Source organism: Mastomys coucha, unplaced genomic scaffold, assembly GCF_008632895.1.
Source record: "Mastomys coucha isolate ucsf_1 unplaced genomic scaffold, UCSF_Mcou_1 pScaffold1, whole genome shotgun sequence".
NCBI classification, from domain to species: domain Eukaryota; kingdom Metazoa; phylum Chordata; class Mammalia; order Rodentia; family Muridae; genus Mastomys; species Mastomys coucha.
The window spans coordinates 82,894,840-82,916,637 of record NW_022196891.1 but is presented as its reverse complement, the minus strand read 5'-3'; positions in this window follow the sequence as shown (position 1 = coordinate 82,916,637).

Below are 21,798 nucleotides of genomic sequence, written 5' to 3'. Positions count from 1 at the left end.
CCTTAGGCAGGTACCAACTATAAAGGCAGTGATGGCCCTGCCTGGGAACATGCTTTCAAAGATTTCCAGCCCTTCGTTTAACTCTGTCTGCTAGAAATCTCTTGGCTCCACTCTGAAAGCCCCGAAACCATCAAGCAGATCTGAGAATGCCCCACAGCTGTGGATCTCTGATGGGAGTCTTAACTGATTTTCCAGAGATAGGGAGCTCAGCAAAACCCGAGCTCCATGATGTCAGCAGTGCCGGGCCTTTACTCCTAAAACCAGTGGCTTTCCGTGGGAGACTTAATCCATGTGTTCTTGATCAACTTACAGTTATCTCATCAAAATGCCATTTGCATAAGTGTTTCCAACCCTTCAAGAACTGCTGTTTCTCAGTCCCTCCAATGTGTTCTAGGGAGAGAAGGGAGAGTCAGTCTTGCCAGGGAAACACTACTTCTAATATTTAAACTGCTTTCAAAACCCCTAACTTGGGAAGTTTCAAGTAGCTACTTCAACTCTAACTTAGCATTTACTTTCAGTGATAACATATCTTGTCATCAAAACAGATTGGAGGGAACAGGGCCTACCCCTTCCACCACCACACTGAATCAACAAGGCTAAGTTTTTGTTGGTCTGCCTGTTTCTATATTTTTTTTTCCACTGTAATCTGCGTGGTCCCTGACCCTAAGGAGATTATAGTCTAACTATTCACTGAACACGAATGCAAATACTCCTTTTGGAAAGTATGTGTTCATTTTTGTTTTAGGTGTATGAGCGTCTTGCTTGCAAGCATGCCTGTGGAGGCCAGAGGAAGGCATCAGGTCCTTTAGAATTAGGGTCAGCTTCCATGTGGGTGCTGGGAATTGAACCAATATCTTTAGTGCCACATGTAAATATTGCCAGGAGCTAAAGATTTGGTCATGGCACCCTCTCCTATCAATTTGTATCTCATCAGCTCATACTTGATTTTTCTCAGTGTGTCATCATCATCACTCTTCCTTGTGAGGGAGCTTTTCAAAGCTCTCAAACTCATCTTGCAAGTTCTTTCTATCTTTTTTAATTTCATCCTATATGGGAGTAGAGTTTCTGCCTTCGTTTTTTTTTTTATGTTTGTCTCCTTTGCCTTCAGTCAGACTCTAGCTTGTGTGTGTGTGTATATATATATATATACACACACACACACATGCTAATTCCTCAAAGAATATATGCCTAATTTGTCTTAGTCCCAGTTATGAGAAAAAAATGAACCTTACTCAGTAATAAATTCAAGAGTCTAGCAAAGGTGAATCCACTTCAAATATCCGATTCTTTAGACTAGGACATTACCTTACATAAATGGAAAATGTAAAAAAATATAAATAAAAATGGCTCGCACATCAATTTGCTGTGAGATGGTGATTTTTAATGTCTCAATATCAAGAAATGTCTGCCCTTTTCCTCCTATATTCTGGCACTCCAGAAAGTTACAATCTTTGAGTTCTCCTCCACGTAGCCTTCTCCCCACACTTCCACCTTACTGGTTCAGAACTCAAAACCATCCCTATTGAGCATCCTGGGGCTTGAGTTCACCTTTATTTCTAAGCATGGATAGGCTCAGGCATACAACAGATCGCCTGTAGCTTTCTAACTTTGAAATCTCTGAGACAAGCAAGTGCCAGCTGCCAGCCAGGGAATAGAAGGACCCAAATTCTCCTGCTTGTTGGTGCTTCTTTGATGAGCTTTAAGAGAACCTCATACTGAAATATGGACCACATAATCACAATGATGTATTTATTACAGTTGTGAGAGAAATCATTGTCCTAAACCTGTACTCACCTTAGGTTCCCTATAAGCAATGCCTCATAGAGCACATTCCCTCACCCCCATGCGAAGGGCAGTTATCTGAGGGCCACCTCCAAGAACTAGCACCGAAGCCATGACCCACCAAACTGCACCACCACCCGCCCCTCGGGCGGCTTAATTACACAGGACTCCTGCCCATCACCCATCTTCTGCTTAAACCCAAAGCTCATGTCAGCTCTTACTTTTTCCTGACAGGGTCTTGCTATATAGCTCAAGTTGGACTTAAACTCATAATCCTCCTGCTTCAGCACACCTCTACCCCCAATACTGACATATTGAAATATAAATTCCTCAGCCAGTTTGTTCCTAATAAATGATGTTAGTGCTGTTAGCTTAATAGGAAATCTAATTTCACACACAATGCAATGCCTTCTGTAGGAAAAATAAATAAATAGTTCTGAAGCCTGAAGCATCAATTCCTTGGAACCAAACCCCAAATTGCAAGTATTTCATTATTAAATATAAATACTAAGGTGGGGCAGTACAGTGTTATTGGCTTAGTCAAAGCTCTGTATAGAAATGTGGGGTCATGATTCAATTCTGTCTTTACATTATGTGATGGTTTAAGACCTTGTCTTGTTTTAGAGTTGATTTTCCTATCCTTAACTGGAGTATGGGTCTCTTCAAGACAGAAAACAGTCTGTTATTTCTTAATATTCAACACACACTATACAACATACATAACTTGACAGACCTGAGCACTTGTGGGATTAACAATGATTATAAACTAATGAGTGAATGGTTAACATGAATTACTAAGTGTGAAAGCCTTTATCACACACGTCCCTTCCTATTTCATGGCTCTGTTATGATGCCATGGCTTAGCTATCAGTGTAGAAAAAAATGAGACACTTGATTACAACGCAATATGCTAACACAGTTTGTGTTCCTTTGAAGGAGATGTTGTGTTCAAACTAGGGGAGGTCACAGTGATTGCCTATATGTAGGTCTCATACGTAAGAGGTATTTGGAATAGTCAGTCTATTTTTTTAGATTTACTATTTTTATGTGTGTATGTATGTGTTAGTTTATATGTTTTGCATGTGCAAATACTTGTGGAGGGCAGAAGAGATCAATGAATCCCCTGGAACTGGAATTACACATGGTTCTCACAGGCCATGTAGGTGCTGGCAAGCAAACTAGGTCCTCTACATGAATACTTTTGACTGTGTAAGACTGACTGCAGCCGTGGGATGGTCAGGCTTACACAGTCATCTTTAAGAGATTCTTTTTTTTGTGTGTGTAGCCCTGGCTGTCCTGGAACTCACTCTGTAGACCAGGCTGGCCTCGAACTCAGAAATCCACCTGCCTCTGCATCCCAAGTGCTGGAATTAAAGGCATGTGCCACCACCACCCGGCAAGAGATTCTTAAAGATATCTTCTCCTTCTTCCTTTTCTTTTTCTTCTTCTTCTTCTTCTCTTCTTCCTCCTATTCCCCCCTCCTCCTCCTCCTCTTCCTCTTCCTCCTTCTCTTACTTTTCTCCTTTTCTCCTCCTTCTCCTCCTCCTTCCTCTTCTTTTCTATTGTAGTTTGGAGTTTTCATTTGTTTTTCTCTTCTTTTTTAACTATTTCTTTGGGTTTTTTTCAATTTAGTGTATAATTATATTACTTTCCCTTTTCTTCCCTCCAAACTCCCCCAACTACCCCTCATTCATTGCTCTCATTCAATTTAATGGCCTTTTTTTTCATTTATTGTCATTACACACACATATATGTGTGTGTGTGTGTGTGTGTGTGTGTGTGTGTGTGTGTGTATGTGTGTATGTGTGCGTATGTGTGTGCGTGTGTGTGTATGTATGTGCATGTGTGTATGTATGTGTATATGTGTATGTGTATGTGTACATGTAATATAACATATACAGTCTCTATCATGTTACTCGTAGTCATGCTTTCAGGCTGATCATTTGGTAGTGGATAGCCAGTTGGTGTGCTCTTCCCTGGGGAAAACTATTTCTCCCTCTCTCGACACTCTTTATTTCTCTGTATAGGATTGAGGCCTTGGCCTTTTCTTTGTCTACATTACCATGACTACTGGCATTGTCCTTGGTTGGTTCACATTTAGGCAGTCATATTGATAAGTCTGCGGGTGTAGCTTCTGGCATTGTGGATTGTGGAAGCACAGTCTCACATCAAACTCCCTGAATCTCTGGCTCTTCCACTCTTTCAGGCAATGTTCCTTGAGCCTTAGGTGGGGACATGGTTGCATAGATGTATCCACTGGGACTGAGCTCCACAACCTTGCATTTGGATTGGTTGTGACTTTCTGTAACAATCTCTGTCTGTCAAAAAGAGAAGTTTCCTTGATAAGGGATGATGACTACCCTTATCTCTGGGTATAAGGATAAAAGTCTACCATGTAGTTAGGTTGTGGTTTCTCCTCCCAAATCCATGAGAAACTAGCCCCTGGATAGTTGGCTGGGTTTCCAAGACCAGCCAGGCTTCCCTCTTGTTGAATGGGTCTTAATCCAGTTACAGAGCAGTAAGTGACTGCTAAGGTACACATACTCCTACTGCAACCTTAGGGCTATCATGCAATACTAGTCACTGCTGTGGGTCACAGGCACTGTTGTTAAACAGGGCTGTTGGTTGCGTCCCTCCTTTGGAAGCTTCCATGGATCCTTCCGCTACCAGTGTTTCCCCTCAGACAGAAGTGGAACCAGGGGGAGACTTTAGTGAACAGTTCAAATCAGAGTTATAAGAAGGATAAAGTAAAGGGTGGTTGGTTAGCTGTAACTGTTGGAAGATCTCGCCTCTAGAAAGGAATCTTGGTTGTTGGGTTGTTTTTTTTTTTTTTTTTTAAAGTGTTGTCCTAGAGGGCAGGACTTGGAACAAATACAAAATTGATACTGCAGAAGCCACAGGAAGATAGATTGTAAATCAATACAATGTAAGATTTTTGAATGAGAGGATTATCTCAAAGCAAACTGATTGTCAGTATAGAATGTCTCCTGCCATGCTTTGCTCCTGAAGACACTATGGGGGGGAGGGGGTGGAAGGCCTAGATGCCCCCTTGTCTAACCTGACTGGCTGAGCCAGATGTTCTTCACAGTTTCTGTAAACCTTCCATCTCCATGACAACAGCTATAACACTACACTGGACTGTTGTCATGAGGTCTTGCTGGGGTGGCACCCGTCCCCATTGCCAATGCCTATGAGCTCTCTAGAACTGTCAATGAGAACTGAACTTCAGCAGGTGATTCTCACAGCATGTCTGTTGCCTGGCCTTATTCTGAACAACTCTTTGTACCAAACAGCGTATGCTATCGTCCCCCGAGACCGCTACAGGGAGTGTTGCCTAGAGACAATAAAGTAGCACTCTGTTGTGTCCAATACAAGTTCTTACTCTATCGTTTACAAGCGAGGTTTTTTTTTTTCTAACATCTCTAACTCTTGTGTTTCTGAATTGTTTAATAGGCCAATACTAGTCTCTGGAATATTCTGTCTCAGTAGTGGTGCTGAACACTAATTAGATAGAATACAGGAATATCTTTGATTAAACGTATTGCCTTCAATACAGCAGATGCTTGGCCTATGAGATCTGCTGTGTTCTATTAATACAAGAGACACATTTCTCTGAGCTGCTTTGACTGAAGGAGACAGTACCATTCCCAGGCATTTCTTTCCTAGGGTGAGCCATGCTCACATACTATCCTTACGGTAGGGACATCCTAGGGAGCGGAGAGCCGATTTTGATATGAGGTAAGTTGAATGGCAACCCCCACTGGCTTTTTGAAATGCAGATTCATCAATCTCTTTGATGCCTCTAGCCACATCCAGGGAACATCTCCTGAGCATATTATTTGCTTTCTTAACCTCACTACTTTTCACCGAGTTCAACATTCCTGCAGGATTCAAAGGATCTTAGTACATTCTTCCAGATGATTTCACAAGGTATGTCAAAGCAATGGGAAAACATCTTTGACCAGGACCCAGACTTCCAACTGGGGGAGGGACTATGAGCTGCCGGGGGGTGGGGGGGTGGAGGGGGATGGGGGGTGGGGTTGTGACTCAAAGGGCTGACAGTAAATTCAGCCTCAGGATTTCCATATGTGGTGGGTGAGCAACAACAGTCAAGCAAACCACCTAGCTGCTTTGTCTAGGTAGCTATGAATAATGGTTTAGTGAGCTGCCTGTGGGAGCAGGAGAGAACACAAGCGAAGCTTAGGGAGAGCAGGAACTCCTCTCCTGGTCTTACAATGCCCTTCACGGTATGAGGAGGATGCCCTGTAATAATAATACTGTGCCATTAAAAGTTGACACTTTGAAGAATGCATTTTCAAATTCATAATCAAAGCCTGTGTCAGTCAACATTACTGTGCCCTGGTTCCTTTGGTCCGCCACATCTCATGGGGGCACCTTTCCCGCTTCGGATCAGATAGTAGTAACGTAAAGCTTATTACTTACAACTAAGCATCAGGGGACAACAGAAGTTAGCGTCCCTGATAAGAGTGTACCCTGAGGCTCAGGAAAGCGGTTCGCGGTAGATGGAGTCTCATCCATGAATACCCCACTAGCTCAACAGCTGGGGGACCATGAACAACAGTGCCCTAACTCCAGTGTGCACCCCAAGTGTAACATAACACAGTGAAGGACACGCCACCTCTCTGGAGACACAAAGTGCTCACGGGTTGTTCTGTTCTCCAAGCGTTACAGCTCCAGCGCGTTCTCTATAGTTCTTGAGAGCATCAGTTAAGAAAAAGAACCAGTCAGTCTAAGGTTGCTTGGGTAACAGTCGCCCAGATACAATATCCCACAACAGCGGGCCATCCCTACCTTTTCCTGAGACTGTGCTGTAAACAGATACGTGCTCCCCTGCGGGTCTGCCTGTTTTCCATACACACACTAGACAACAGACTCCTTAAGGATAGAAACTTGGCCTCACTGAGTGCGAGTCCCAAGCAGGGCAGAAACAGTACGTCAGTTACTGCTGCGTGTTAGCCTACCAAACAGTGCTGAATCCTACAAAGGAAAAAAGTTGCCCTTTGCTGCTCTGTGCTGTGACCTGAGTGGAGGCAGTCAGGGAATCAAGAAAGGACAGTCACAGAAACATGTACAGAGACGCCCTTGTCAGCCTGGCGGTGAGCACTGGGATGGAACCACACCAGCTACCACAACAATGCAGAACCTCGGTGTGTTTACTGTGGACGGCACAGAGGGGAGGAGTCAGCAGTTTATAGGCAGTCTCTGCAAGTCTTAGGCTGTAAACGCTGGGTAAGAAGAAGCTGGAGTTGCTCGTTTTTTACACACACTGGTGTGTCTTCCCATGAATGCCAACAAAAGCACAGATAAGAAAACACAACTTGTGCACATTTCACACACTGAAATAAAGGGTTTGTATAAAGCTGGGGAGCAGAGGGAATTGAGGGAGGGATTCTTTGAATCCTCAGATTTGTGGGTCAAAGGCTCGACCTTTGAGAACATATATTTCAAACACTGTTTATTCTTGTAAGTCTTCTAAAAGGCTTTTGGAACCCTTGAGCTCCCCTGGATAAACCTAAGACTGGATAGTAAGCGTCCACTTAAGCCCTGGAGGCCAATCTTGGCTCTGATGTGTGTGAATAATCAAGAAGCAGAGAGCAGTCTTTTAGGTTGCTTTGTTGCTGAAGCGGCTGTCTGAATCCCATGACTAGCATATTTTGTAGGTAACTGAAGCTTCTGAGCCCAGATCCCAGCCCCTCTACCTGAAATATGCCCGCTTCCTCCTCCCCAGTCCTGTACTTTGTTGACCCTCACGGTGGAACAATGGGTCCTATCCCAGGTCAGTCAAGGTTTGACTTGGCTTTCCAACCTGCCTCTGTGATGCTTGGATGTGTTGAGAAAAAGAAGAGCTGCAAATTCACAGGAGACTGGGTGAGAGCGGACCAGCCTCACAGGAAAAGGAAGGATTCCTGGGCCATTTCTACAGCCACTAAGTCATCAATGGCATATGGGAGCTCAGCGTGTAAACGTCACACTTCTCATTCTTTTTGAGGCAGAAGGTTCATCCCCTAGTGAGACTATTAAATGCTCTCATGCTTCCCCTGACCTGCCTGTCATGTAAGATCCTTCATCCTAACACCTACTTCAGGCTTGCTTCTCTCTGTTCCCACCTCCCCAAGTCTACTGTACCTTTAAACTCACCACTAACTCCCCTTTCGTGTCTTGCTCTGTTGCTCCTCACCAAGTCCTGCTCCTTTGGCCTACCCACTTGACACACATAAGATCCTCAAGAAGGGCTTTCGCCAGATGCTCTGTGGGAACTCTGTGGCTGGCAGGAGTACTGGATCGTCCTTCTTTTGTACCCATATGTCTCTGCACGACCCTGTAACCCTACCACACACGCACCAGAATAGGGGTAGTACGGGCTTGGTTTACTGGCCCATAGCATCACATTTCTTGAGGATGAAAATTGCCTTTTCCTTTGAATAACAATTACAGATGCCCAACACCACTCTGTTGCAGGAAGCGCTCCGTTACAACCTCTGCCTCTGCGATATGTAACCAAGACTTGCCAGCCGTCAACATTTCTGGTATTGCTCCCCTGTGGGAGGAAGTCAGCTTCCACAGCATTTATTGATGTTCTGTTTTGCAAGTAGAATTTTTCGAGGAAATGAGCTACCTTGGGTTCTTTTCTAAGTTTCATAGCAGTCATATGGTAAGGGTCAGAACAGTGAGGACATTCCTAGGCAAAGGGCTGGTGGGTATTTAGTACGCATTTGTCCAATTTAATAAACTGATATGAGAAGGAATAGCTGGGTGAGCCTTTCTAAATATATATTGCAGTAAAATTCTTGTGGGGAGAACATCTGGCACCCCACTATCTGAGTACTTGACTCATGTTGTTCTAGACTGTTCTATTTCAAAGCTTCATTAATTCATTTCAAGGAAGATTATAGGATACAAGTTGGACCAACTGGTGTTACCATTGTAACTTCCTGACCTAGTGCTAACGTCTTTTTCCAGACATTACAACTAACTATATACAGTGATGCAACCTGAAACACTTACAGACATGAGCCCAATCACAGGGCAAGAAGCCATTAGAGACAGGAGGCCAATGTGCAGAGGTGATCAGATCCAAGAAGAGAAACGGTGAGTCCTAATGACGATGCTGGAGCCTCAAGATTCTCTACCACTTAGGATCTGACTGTGGTTGTTCAGCCACATAGCCAGGACTTCCCTGTTTTCCTTACATCAAGTTAATGTTCAGCCATGGGAAGTTTCCCTAATAGATGTGGAGGGACAGGTAACAGAAAGCGTGGGTAAAGGGAAACGGGGCTAAGCAGCTGTTGGTATCTCCCCTTATGTTTTTGACCTTTGATTACTATAAAGCATTCTCATTGGTAAGCAAGCAAATTCAGCTTTGACTAAGTACAACAGAATCATATTCAGAAGGTACAGAGAAGAAAAGAAAAGAAAAGAAAAGGAAGGAAAAGAAGAGAAAAGAACAAAGAAATGATCTCTACTCGCTGTGTGTGACTTTGGAGAAGGCAGCATGTTGCAGAAGAAAAGCTGCTGCAAACAAAACTAAAGCTTAATTAAGGAGAGGTTTATAAAATCTCCATACAAAAGCCCATACCTGCCACAGGTAGACAAGAAGTCAGTTAGACGGGGGAGGAAGAGACAACTCCATCAGTGGAAATGAAGGCAAACGAATACAGTTCAGAAAGTAACGGCAGTGACATCATTTTTGCTTTTTACTTTTTTTTGGTTTTTTCAAGACAGGGTTTCTCTGTGTGGCCCTGGCTATCCTGGAGTGAGTACTCTGTAGACCAGGCTGGCCTCGAACTCAGAAATCTGCCAGCCTCTGCCTCCCAAGTGCTGGGATCAAAGGCGTGTGCCACCACCTCCCGGTTCAGTGACATCATTTTTAAAGTAGACTTTAATGTTCATGTAGAATTCTGAGATTGTTATATATAGAGAGAGGTAGGTAGGGGAGATGTGAGGGTGAGCTGGGCTTTGAGGGTGCAGATGGTTTGGATAGGTGAAGCAAGGTGGGGGGGAGGGGTGCAGGATGGGAGTCCTGTTCCCAGCTGGGAGTGTGGGCATTGATAGATTGGTTGGAGGTGATGCAAGAGGGGTCTGTTGTATAGTGGAGAGGAAGGCAGGATACTGGCCCAAGCCTAGAACTCCTCTGCAGGGAAGGCAGGGAGGCTGGACTAGGCTGATACACTGGCTGTGGGGCCCAGGCTAAATCTGGAAGATTGTAGAAAGAGTGTGGAGAAGGAGACGAAGAGCTCTTACCAGGCTAGACCCCAGAGGACTTGGGGTGTCTGTGGAAGGAGTGGGATGGCAGAGGTGGACCAAAGGGTCCTGTGGGTGGATCCAGGTAGGAAGGGTCCTTCCCAAGTGACCCCTGGGTTCTTTATTAAATGGAGAAAAGTGGGGAGAAAGGCAGCCCTGGGTACTACAGTTCACCAGGAAGACAAAAATCATCTCTCATATGAACATGAAGACCTGAGTTCAGATCCCAGGACCCACATAAGTCATACAAGGCAGCATCTATTGATAAGCCCAGGACCTCACTGGTAAGATCGGAGGCTGAGATGGGAGAATTCATTAAAACTGGCAGTTACTAAAAGGGACAGCAAAGGGACCCTGCTTCAAACAAGGTGGAAGGGCAAGGACCGCAGACACCTAAGGTTATCCTGGGACTGTCACACAGAAGTGTGTGCACGCACCCACAAGGGCACCTATTCCGTGAACACAAGATTTTAAAAAACCATAGATGAAATGAGATGAGGCCTCGTCCGGTGGAGGATTGTCCCTGTAGATAACTCCTTGGGCTGACACTTAGTGAGGAGCTGTTTCTCCATGCTTGCACAGACACTGGCTACCAGCAATCAGACTCATTTGGACTAGATGACTAATAAGTCCAGATCACCAAAGTATAAGATCCAGTTATCACAAAAAGTCAAAACAAAGCATCAGGAAGAATTTTTAATAGTGAACACCTTGTGACTGCCATCCAGGAAAGAGGCAGAGGGGAGACAGAGGAAGAGGGAAAGAGAGAGGAGGACCTGAGTTTAGATCCCCGGAACCCACATAAGTCGTACAAGGTAGCACCCATGTATAATGCCAGCCCTCCTTTGGTAAGATCGGAGGCTGAGACGGGAGAATCCATTAAAACCGGCACTTACTAAAAGGGACAGCAGAGAGCCCGTCTGGCTGTGTAGGGGGATGGGAGAGGTTAGTCCCTTCATCTGAGGATGTTACGCTGCAAGTGCTTTTCTCACTGAAGATTTTGCCACCATCTAACTGGACACAAGTAAATAAGTGCCTTGAATCTGAGTTGGATTGAATTCGATCTACTTTGCCATAAACCTTACGCACATGGTTACAGGGAAAGGAATAAGCATTTGGTGTATCCCATTTGGGCAGTGCTAGATTGGTACCCTTCTGCTGAGCCACATCTATAGCCCAGACATCAATACTTGAAAATATCCGTCCATCTGGTCCCGCCGTGAAGAAGCACCCCTCTACTGCCCCCCCCCAGCTTTTCTCAGCGTGACCAGGACCCTCACTGTCTAGTAAAGCCATCAAGAGGCTGCTTCTTCAAGTCAGTAAGACTGACGAAAGCACTTCTCAGGAGAGACGCCTCACAGGCAGGTGGCCTTGGTCTGAAGGCTGTGGGTTAGATTGACTCAATGGGAATTCACTCTCCCAGCGCCGGATGACTCTTGTCCTCCTGACTGTCCATTTATTCAGAGGGCAGGAGCTCTGTGTCATAAAGGCAACCACAGCTGTGCCCATGTCCCCTACTGAGTGCCTGCATGGTAATTTTAGAAGGACCCTGGGATGTCTGGCCTCATGACTAGGGGAAAGTTTTGTGACAAAGGATGAATTTTATCACTCAACTTCAAAGAGTGACTCACTCAGAGAATGAGCCATCTATAGGTCAGAGATCCTACATCCTGGCCAGTTTCTTCTTTTAGGGAGGAATTTAAGGAACTCAGAATCGACCAGCTGTAAAAGGCATCTCTCCAGTCAGTGGGAAAGGCTGTTCCGTGGGCCTCTGAGAGGAGTGATCAAATAATGCTGTCAAATTTCACCAGAAACTTGTGTTAGAAAAAAAATCATACAAACAGAAAAATTTTAACAGCTAAATAATCAAGGCTGTTTTTGAGGCAGTATTTTTCTCTTCTCGCTTTCCCTCTCCTGCGCATCAGGCATTTTACGGACATTTTCACAAGTCTGTGAGTGTGTGTGTGTGTGTGGGTGTGTATGTGTGTGGGTGTGTGTGGGTGTGTGTCTATGTGTGTATGTTTGTGTGTGTGCACACACCCACGCACTGAACCTCGGGGATTAGCATGCTAACCACTTGTTCTGTGCCTCTAAGCTATGTCCCTAACCTTTTGTCTTACTCTTTACCACGGTTTCACAAGTTGCCCTGGCTGACCCTGAACTGCTTTGTTGCAGTCAGGCCTTGAATTTGTGATCTTCTCTCTCAGCTTCTCTTGTAACTACCCTTCATTTGGTTACTTAGCACGTACTTGGAGATATTTCTCTATTTGTAAGATACCACACAGCCTTAAGTTTCTATGACTAAGACTATGTGATACAAGGATTTTGAAGGTTACAAATGTTAAGGGTTAGTAATGTTAAACACGCCCATTTCACCTCTATTTTTATTACTGATTAATATACCCTAAGTCATATTGATAATTCTGATAAAAACTGAGTATAATAAAATACAATTGTTATCACTTCATGCCCACTGCTCTTCCTGTAGATAATAGGATATGATTTGACCACAGTTTGTTGAGAAGCATAGGCTTAAAAATTAACAGGGACTATGGATATGGCTCAGTAAGTAAAATGTTTGCCACACAAGCATGAAGACCTGAGTCTGGTGCCCAGCATCCATTGTAAAAGCTGCATGCAGCAGTAGAGACCTGCCATCCCAGGGAGGGTAGCTGGAGACAGAAAGAGTATTAGTCTCTCTGTCCAGCCAACCTCTGAGCTTCAGGTTCAGGAAGAGATCCTGGCTCAACAAAGCAAATGAGGAGTCAATTGAGAAAGACACTAGCATTGACTTCTGGTTTCATCATGCACGTGTACACATATACATCTTCATCTGAATGTGTGTATACCATACATATGCACATGCACACACACACACACACACACACACACACACACACACACACACACACTCACACGAATAAAATCCCACTATTCTTTGGACACCCTAAAGTGTTTGGTATAATATTGTTCCAATCTAGCAAGATGATCGGCTCCTCCCTGCTTTTGTTTTGTAGATGTGAAGGCCTTGGCATTACAAGTCTACACAAGCAGCCATGTTGACCTAACTTCCCATCTCTTCCATGGGCCCAGATGGGCCGGGGTGGGGTTACATGTCTGATTCTGAAAAAGGTAAACCTCAGTCTTTCTCCAGCCACCAAAAACATTAACCTTGTCCTCTTGTCCCACATTGACTGAAGCATCCCTTAATCAGCCCCTACCCCTTGTTCATCATGGAAGGGAAGAATGCAAGCAAAAATTGATTGAAATTCCGTCTGTAACAAGGCTTTTTGCTTGAAAATTCTCTGAGTTTGTCTGAAGTCATCTCACGAGCTGTGTGGCCCTTTATCTCCTGTAGAGAAAAAGCTAAAGTCTTACCTAGAAAAGTCACTGTCCTCAGAGGTCTCATAAATAGATTCCCTATATCCTACACGATAAATTACCCTTTGATGATACAAGCCTGAGATTCACGGTGCATTCCATCAGTCCCTGTGTAATCCCACTCCCCAACAACTGGAGTGACAAAATTGATAGAAAGCAAAATGGACTATTTGCTTTTCTTGAGTTGTTTTATTTTAAACTGTGATTTAACCGTGTGTAAACTAAATTTTGCTCACTCAGAACACAGAGCAAGTGAGTGTGAACTGTCTAACAGGACAGGGTTCTTACACAATCACAGCTGGACTCTTGGACCACTATTTGAAGAGAAAAACTAATCATGCAAATGTTACAAGAAGGATCTGAGCCGTGTAGGTCCGTCCGTTGGAAGTGACTCCCTGACTCATTCCCTACTCTATTTTTGGTTCTTGGGAAGACCTTTCTCTATACTGTGCTTTTTAAAAATTTAATAACAAGTTTCCATTTGTAACCATTAGTTGGTCTTTCCACAAAATTGGGTCACTGGACAAGGTACAGAAGGAAGAGAATATTCCTGGATCAAAGGAGACTGGAGAGAGTGAAGTCTTAAGACTTGACAGGCATCATCCAGCTCACAGACCAATCAAAAGTGTCTTCCAAATTCCTGTTTATTCCAATTGGAGGAAAACAAACAAACAAGAAACTATAATCTTGGGAGGAAAAGGTATAAAATTTTAAAAATTCACTCTGGTGGGTTTTTAAAAAATAATTAGACCCTTCATTTTATTTGTAGGATATAGATTTATTTAATAGGTTTCTGTTGATGGTGGGTTTTTAGATGTTGTTATAGTGATCAGCTAAAGTGGAGTCATATAAGTAATCAAATAAACTAAGGATGGGCAAAAGAGATGCCACCCTGACCTAAGTCCTTCTCATCCTCTGTTCCCCTCAAAGGCAACCAGGACGCTCTCAGACAGGGAGAAAATGGTGAGGGTGGAAAACAAAGAAGATTATCAACACCTTTGGGCCCCAGAGAACAAAGGGAATACGAGATTCTGCTTCAGTAAGAGTCGCAGACTCCATGAAGAAATCAATGTACCCACTACCACACACCTACGCCCTCCCAATCTACCTTCAAGGAAGCACAGCTGGGGCCATCTGTGTATCATTGTGGCTTTGGAAAGTCCTGTTACTATAGTTGCCCCCATTGAAAGGCGTTGTGGTCTGGTGGTGCCCAGGTGTGGACAACGGAGTCTGGTGTTCGGCTGTGTTGTATTTTAGTGACTAGATGGTCTTCCTTTGCCAGGAGGTTGAGCATCTGTTAGGGGCTCTGGGACTCTAAGGTTTCTGGGGCATGCTCTATTGGCTCTTCACTTACCGAGACTGGAGACTGGTAGGGAAAGAATCCTAGACCCTCATGCCCAGTGCCACCACACTGGAGGAGGGCAGACGTCCACAGGCCAAAGCTGTCACACAGCTGAGTCAACCACCACTCATACTATCCACAGAGGTTACTGGCTGGAGACCCGAAGTTCCAGGAAACCTTCCGGCCTCTGATGCTTATTTATAGAGACGTTTATAGGATTCTTCCACAACTTGAGGGAGGAAAATCCAACAAATGTCACCTCCTATTATCATGCCACCTGAGACCTACTCTGAAAATAGAAATTGGAGCCTTCCCCCCTTAACCAGCCAACCGATCAGGGGGTATATTTTTATCTTAACAATATTATTATACTTTTTTTTTCTAATTCATCCAAATCCTACCTCCTGGAGAATTTTTCCTGCTTAGGCCCACCCTTATCTACATGCTTGGATGCCTTTCAACCCTGGGCTAATGACTTAGCAACGGACTTCAAGTATAGAACCATCTTATTCACTGTTTTTTTTTCTTTTTTTTTTATTATCACTCCCCCCACTGCACCTTTCGCAAGCACGCATATTAAACTTGCTACATGCCAGACATATTCTACGTTTTAATTCTTCCCGCACCCCAGGCTGAACATACTGTTCTCACTTCCGTTGTAAAGAGGAGAAGTTTCTTTGACTAATCCTTTTTGTTCACTCTTGTGGGTCATAAAAGCTATGCCCAGTCCAAGAATCAGAACCAAGGTGACACTGAAGTTTACACACACACACACACACACACACACACATACACACACACACACACACACACACACACACACACACACACACGAGTCTCTCCCATCACATTGCCGCCATGTAATCCACACAGGCTAAATTTTGCACTGTATTCTTTTCTTTCTGATTTAAAAAATAAGTTTCAACACTTTTGATATCCATAATCACAACTGTCCCTATGTCACTTTGGCAGGCTTTGGATGTCACTAAAAACATCATGTGAAGTTTATCTCAGAATTAGCTGTCATTCAGAGCCGTGTTATTATTGTATGTAGCCATGATTCATTTTGCAGTGGTAGTATATCCCTACATGTACAATTCTATAATCCATTTTCCGGTTGAGAGATACTGTTACCTGTTGTTGTAATGAAGTGCTACTATAAACATTGTTTGTGCATGTGTGTATGTGTGTGTTTCAGAGTGTACAATTGCACATGTGTGAGTGTGTGTTAAGGGGCTAGAAGACGCTTGATGTTATTCCTAAGGAGCTGTTCATCTTATTCATGGAATCCTCCCTGGCCTGGAACATGCCAAGTAGGCCAGGATGACTGGACAGCAAGCTCCAGGGTTTCCTTATCTAAGTCCCCAGCAGTGGGATCACAAGCCCACACCACCACACCAGCATTTCAAATGTGGGTTCTGGAGATTAAATCCAGGTCTCCGTGCTTGCAAAGCAAGCACTTTACAGACTGGCCTATCTCCCTGGTGCCTAATGTGGACCTTTTTAAATGTACCTTGAAGTGCCCCAAATTGCAAATTTCCTTTTGTCTGTGCCTCTAGGAAATTATCAGGCTATAGGATATGCTATTTAAAAAATTATGCCAAGTTGTTTCTCACATGACTCACCAGTTTATATCAGCAGTATATGAAAACTCTTCAGTGGAAATCCTGTTGGCTTAGATGTAATTTAAACTTTTCACTCTTGTTAAGAAATAGAATATAAAATGATATCCAAGTATGTTCTACCAAAGCAGGACATTAATATGACTGTGCATGGTTCTCTGAATGTCATCTGTCTGTCTGTCTGTCTGCCTGTCTGTCTGTTGGTCTATCGTCTATATGTTTTCTACCTATCATATATCTATCATCTGTCTTTCCCTCTCCTCTGTCTTCCTCTCTCTCTCTTTCCCTCTTTGTCTAAGCTGCATAATGTTTTCTCAGCATTTTACAAAATTCTTCACATATTCTTGGTAGTAAACCTTTGTCAGTTTTATATTGCAAATGGCTTTTTCCCTTCTTCAAGGACTCATTTTTATGCAGAATTTTTTTTAGCTCTAACAAAGTCAGCATCACAGATCTTTTCTTTTATGGTTTGTACATTTCGTGCCTGTTTAACAAATCCTTCCTTACCCAACTTCGGAAAGATATCCACCTATATTTTTCTCCTCAGTGTTTTAAAGTTTGCCTCTGACATTTAAGTACCTGATCCATCTGGAGTTGATTTTGGGTATGGTGTAAGGGTGGGATCCACATTCATTTTTTTCCAAATAGACAACCAATTTTTCCAGCTCCTTTTATTGAATAATCCCTCTTTTCTCCACTGAAATGCCAGGCCATCTCTGCCCTTATTAAAGCTCTGCATATGCAAGATGCTATTTCTAGAATATTCTACTCGACTAGCTCTTTGATCTACACCTGCAATGTCAGGCTTTAGCAACCACACAATAGTTAAACGCAAGAGAATGTACCATTTATAACCAGGGGACTTTGGGCATGTCATTTAACCATTTTGTTCAATTTTCTGTATAACACATGGTAACAATAAACTCCCTTACAAAGGAGCCATTAGCATTAAGGGGGTATCTGTGAAGATGTTTGTTAAGAAGCCTGTGAAATTTGAGCAAATCCTCTATAGTCTTATTTGTTTGATAAATGTTCTCAATGTGTTTTGTTTTATCTTAGAAGCCTTTGGGTTGTTTGGAAGGCAAACCTGCCTTATGCTTGCTTTTAAAGTAATGTTTAATGGCCCAAGTAACTTAAACATGCTAGAGCATGTCATAGACAAGGCTTTAAAACTGCTCTTGGGGGGGGGGCAGTCACCCTTTTCTCCTATCAGGTTCTACAGTTTTTCTTCTCTTGAGAGAAGACACAACGTGGCTGTCAGCATCATCAAGAGCGTTGTGGGACCCACATCACACTCATAGTTTCTTCATGTGCATCCAGCAGAAAGGCAAGAAGCATCTCCCCCACCCCCACCCCACCCCTCACCCAAGACGTGTGGACCGAAATTCTCCGTGGACCTGATTCAGGACACCTGCTTGGTGCCCATCCATGCACTGGCGGATGAGATGGGACCTAAGGATGGGTCCTAAGAACCTAGTTCCTGTTCCTAAGGAAACGGTAAGTGGGCACCTGGATGTGGATACTCATAGCAAGAAGTTGTTGTGTTTTAAAAGTTAAAGCAAGAAGACATAGTTACAAAGGTCCCAGGTTATGTGCTACAGAGGGTCTTACACTGGGCATGGTGATACACAGCTCTCACCAAACCCAACCACTCCTGGAAAGAATTTCTCTTAGTCCTGTTTGCACAGGTGTCTCTAAATGAGTGTCTCCTGGATTCCTGACCTGTTATGTCTAGAAAGACAGCTTCCTAGTAACACCTTTATGTAGTCAATGCCTTTGTCCTTCTCTTCTGTCCTTACGAGTCACACGCTGAGTTCTCACAGGGAGGCTAACATCTGAAAACCTTTTGTTGTCTACCCTTCTGGCTTTAAACACTATAACTCACATGTCTTTGCCCAACTGTTTTCCTATTTATTCAACCATGTGTTTATGTGTGCATCTGTGCCTTTATCGTTCTTCAGTTGCACTAGGGAGCAAAACTGAAGGCTTACACAAACTAGGTAAGTGTTCTAACCACTGAGCTATACCCCAGTCTCATCTCTGTTTTCCTAAATATGCAAAAACATAAAAGTTACACAAAACAGTAGGCCACAATACGATGTTTCAATGCATGCACGCATTGCCTGATTTTTTTTTTAATCGAGTTAAATGTGTCCACTCACATTTCTACCATTTCTGCCTAGTGAAAATCTTCAATACTTTTCCAGAATGTTAAAAGCCAGGTATGTAATTTTCCCATCTGTCCTGGTCTCTGGGCCTTCACCTTTGAAGCTTTTAATCTCCTCATCCTCCTTATCCACCCCTCCTCTCACCCCTCCTGTAAAGGATGCTTTGAGTTTTCAAAAGTCAATACTTGGAAGTTCACATTCTACTCTGCAACTATAAGTAGGGGTTTTTTTGCTCTCTGCACGTTATCAGTTCTGTCACTGTTTACTGTGAGTCTAAGATTTGTGTAGCTAGAGAGGAAATCTTCTCTTATAGTCCCAGGCCTGCTTGAAGCAAATCCCTACACTACTTACTCAAAGTAAAGCTCAGCCTGCAGCTGGGACAAATAAACGTCAGTTATCATAGGTTTGCATCTGGACTCTTCATTTAGTATTCCTGCCATCTACTACAGACTCCACTTTCCATGGCCTTTCTGATCGTCCTATCTCTCCCTGTTCATTTATGGCTTCCCTTGCATGCAAGTCCTTTTCTTTCTTTTCCTTGTATTTTCTTTTTCTCCATCAAGGAACAACCTTCCTTGTTGTATTGTCCTTCTCCTCTAATTGAATTATTCTGTGTCGGGATCTCCTTTAGGGAGTCATGCATGGCTCTTTGACACTGAGTTGGATCCACCGTTCCCAGCATCCTGTCTTCTGTTTTTGTTGCTTCTCCATCTTCAGCTGAAGCATGACTAAAGTAAATGCTGCCCTTCTCCACCTGCAGGCACAGCTGCCCTTCTCCACTTGCAGGCACAGCTGCCCTTTCTCTCCACCTGCAGGCACAGGTGTCTTTCCTCTCCACCTGCAGGCACAGCTGCCCTTCTCCACCTTCAGGCACAGCTGTCTTTCCTCTCCACCTGCAGGCACAGCTGCCCTTCTCCACCTGCAGGCACAGCTGTCTTTCCTCTCCACCTGCAGGCACAGCTGCCCTTCTCCACCTGCAGGCACAGCTGCCCTTCTCCACCTGCAGGCACAGCTGCCCTTCTCCACCTGCAGGCACACCTGCTCTTCCTCTCCACCTGCAGGCACAGCTGCCCTTCTCCACTTGCTGGCAAACATTCTTGCCTTTTCTTCATGTCTATTGACACACAGGTTTATTTATTTCATTTCATTTTATTCGATGCTTAATTTGTTGTCTGTTGTTTTTGTAGTGTAGTATAGTGTAGAGCAAGCCTCAAACCAGGTCCCTCTAGATTCTTGACACAGGCTCTATCCCTCAATTACATCCCAGCTCAGCACTTGGGCAAATTTAGAAACTTGAAGAATCCTTGTACAGTTTTCTAGTAACATACCATAACTTATAAGAACATGAATCTGGTCATTATCCCTTTCCATATTTTATGGAGATTTCTTTATCTTAAGTCCTCAATAGCCTCTTTGGGTTTTATTGTTGATTTTGAATTTAAAATAAAATAATAATAACAAAAGAAAATCTTTTATTTGAATATTTTTAAAACTTGTTGACATCTTAGAAAATAATCCCTTCTCCTCACTTTCTCCATCCCATTTTTCATAAATATATGATATGCACTATTATTTCAAAACAAATAAACACGTTTTCAAAGTATATAACTACAATTTCTAGCACAGTAAATATGGATTGGTATAATCTGTGTGTATCAAGTAATATACAACGGTACATTTAGTTGAGTTAGGGAACAGATAAATTGGATTTCTGGTGTTCTTCTATTTTGTTACAGTGATTTTTTGCTATACATGCACACTCACATAATCATCATCAGATTGAGGCAAAAAACACTGTATCTCACACATCAATCCCTCACACCTCACACACATAAAAAAGTTGGCCAGTTCCTTCTGTAACAAACCTTTCTGTGGGCGGGGCTACTCAGCAAATCTTCTTGTAGGTGGGGCTACACAGCAAACCTTTCTGTGGGTGGGGCCACACAGTCAGTGCTCTTTGGTTTGTTTGATTTCTTTCACTACAATTTACAACATCAGTTTTCAATATTCTTAAAACTGCTACAGGATATTCTAAGTTCCACGACTTCTTTTTGAGAGCTCCTATTAGTGAACATCTAGGTTGTTTCCATTTGAAGTTATTCAAAGATGAAGATTGAACATCTTGTGCATGTTTGTTCATTCTTGCTGACATCTTTTAGGAATGTCAAGATGGAACTACTGGGTCATCATGTTTGAATTTACAACACACTGTCACTTTTCCTTGTGTTGTCTGCACCACTGTTCATTCTCCTGTGTGAGAATCCACGTTGTTTCATAGCCTCACTAGAGTGTGCTTCTGAAGTCAGCCATTCTAGTGGATGTATGTGATATTTTATTATGGCTTCAATTTGCATTTTTCCAATGAGTAATGGTGGTCAGTCATTTTTCACCTGTGCATGGAACTTGGGATAGCCTCTTAGAGAAACATTTTCTATGGTGTTTTGTACATTGAAAATTGCATTTACATATATTCCCCCATTATATTTTAGGAGTGATTAAATGAAATGAGTGATCCTTATTGCATTCTGTGGCTTGTTTGCCTTCTTTTAAGGCAATGTTTAGTAGACAAGGCTTTTAGGTTTACAGATAGCCGCGTTCTGAATCTCCTAATTTTTGATTAATGCCTATTGAAAATTTTGGGGACCAATTGTGTAGCTAAGTGGTGTGCTGTGTGACTAGCATGATTGTGGCATCAAGTTCAATCCCCAGTACCACAAAAGTAAATATCATTTAAAATCAGAGAAAGAAATCTTTCCCTATCTTTCTTTCTAAATATATTCATTGTTTTTTTTTTTAATTTAAAAGTTTGGTGTTTTTTGGTGGTTGTTTTTGTTTTTGTTTTTTGTATTTCATATTTAGGCTTACCATCTAGCACAAACTGATTTCTGTGCAATGATGTCATCTCACTGTAGGTAGCATAGGTTCATTTGATCAAGTATTAGTATTTCATTGCATCAGCATCTTCTATTGATCACTCCTTCTGCTGAATTCCATCCCCAGCTTTGTGGTGAGTCTACTCCCTGTATTCATGTGGAACTTTCTGGGCTCAACACTCTCCCATTTTTCTGTTTGTCTAACTCTATACCAATACCACATGTCTTTAATAATGGTTTTTATTGTGAGTCTTAAACTGTGCTGGGGAGTGTGGAGTGATGAGACTCCCAGCACTCCAAAGACTGAGGCAGGATGCTCAAGAGTTCAAAGCTACCCTGGGTCACAGAGAGAGTTAGGGGATACTTGG